We start from the raw sequence: 2,056 nt of genomic DNA, 5'->3' as shown, positions 1-2,056 counted from the left end.
TCTGGGTTGTTGATTCTGTGTACTTTCATATGCAATGTGTTTGAACTCATAGTACAGAACTCCTTTGTCTCTCCTAGCAAATACTTAACCAAATAAACATTGATCATTAAAAAAGAAAATAAATAATGAATTAAAAATAAATAAAATAAAATGTGCAAGCTTATTCCCCCTCTTCTTTATACCTTTTTACTGTCTCTTTCTGTGAACCATTCTACTTAGGAAGGAATTTACGACCTGTCATCTGAGCTTTCCTTGTAATATATGCATGCTTCTATACTGGTCTATATATGTGCAATATAGCATAGTAATTAATAGAATCCACTCTGGAGACATAGTACCTTAGTTCTAATTCCCGCTTTGCCACTTACTACCTGTACAATCTTGGGAAAGTGTCCTAACCTCCTTATACCTTGGTTTTCTCATTTCTGGAATAAAAATAACACTACCTTTCTCATGGACTTGTTTCCAGTGCTCAGCAGAAGACCTGGCACATAGGAAGCACTCAGAAAATAGTTGTTGTTTTCCTTAGTATCATTGTACTGGTCATGTCATGTTGACCATGTGTTTTCATCTCATTTCTTCTCCTGGCTGAATTTCTTCAAAACAGGATTTGGTTTGTTTTGTTTTTGTTTATTTGTTGGTTTGTTGGTACTGGGATTGAACCCAGGGGCACTTTACCATTGAACCACATCCCCAGTCCTTTTTCATATTTTATTTAGAGATAGGGTACACTAAGTTGCTTAGGGCCTTGCTCAGTCACTGAGACTCACTTTAAACTTGTAATCCTCCTGCCTCAGCCTCTGGAACTGCTGGGATTGCAGGCATGTGCCACCATGCTGGACCCAAAGTAGGGTCTCGATGCCACTTATCTGTGTCTCTTCAATTACCCAACACCACCCAGAACATAGTGGGAGACTAACATAGGTGTGTCCTTTTAGGTTTGCCTCTGAAGGGGTGTAGGCAATTGGAAGGCAAGACTTGAGTCACAGGGAAATGGAACAGAGATACTATTTGTAACCCAAGAAAGGAGTCAAAGAAAACACAGGGCAGAGCCACAAATTGGGGCAAAAGGTAAGGCAGGAGGTTACCCTGGTGCCCAGAGTGTGGGACAGCCCTGGCAAAGTTTTCCACATCATTGCATAAGGGCTTCTAGTTGCTTTTTAATGCAGGAAGCGCCTGTATTCTTGCTCGATTCTCAGTATTCAGGGGATTCTTCTGAATTTATAAGTCCCTCACTTGTAAAAGGGTGAGGCCTTGGAAGTCTCTTTAGCCTGCTAAGCCTTAGTTTCCCCATTTGTAGATCATGATGAAAATCATCATATTGAACAGTCAGAAATGCTGAGAGTTAAGCGTGATCCAACTGGCAAATTGTTTAGTGCTTAGTGCTAGAAAGAGCCCAGTAAATGTAGGCCACTGTTGGCTTGGTGGTAAAGTCTCGTTGAATACAGTCTTTCATTTTCTGGTGTCTCGATGCCAAAGAATTTTGATAATTCTCAAGCTTTTCTGCCTCATTTGCAGAAAGAACCAAGGAGTGCATGCGTATACACACACACACACACACACACACACACACACACACACTCTTCCTTCTGGAAAAGGTTAACTATTGTGACCGGTACAATTAGCCCCTTTCCATCTGATAACAACCCCATCTAAGGAATTCACAACCGTTAATTAGAGGCACCCGGCAATCTTGTGAGGGAGGAAAATTATTGCTCCGACTCTACATGCATCTGAACCAAGTTGCTCTGGGGTAACCTCAGTCACAGAGCCCGGGCCCGAGCAGGGACAGAACAGGATGGAGCCTGCCAGCCCCTGGCCCCTGCACACCGCCTCTTCCCTCTTCCAGGGCTCCAGGGGGCTGACTGGAGGCCCTGCAGTTGTAAGTTCATTATTAAATCATTTCTCACCGAAAGAAGAAAAGGACTCGAAGCTCCACACACAGTGGTTTTTAAAATGCTAGTCTCTCTTCAATAGAAATTGAATTCACTGATGTAGCCCAGGGAAAAGTGAGCTCCTTCCTCCCCTCCAAATGATTCTTTCAGGGTAATATAGC

The sequence above is a fragment of the Sciurus carolinensis genome, chromosome X (assembly GCF_902686445.1).
Source record: "Sciurus carolinensis chromosome X, mSciCar1.2, whole genome shotgun sequence".
Classification (NCBI taxonomy): Eukaryota; Metazoa; Chordata; class Mammalia; order Rodentia; family Sciuridae; genus Sciurus; species Sciurus carolinensis.
Note: the sequence above shows the minus strand (reverse complement) of the source record.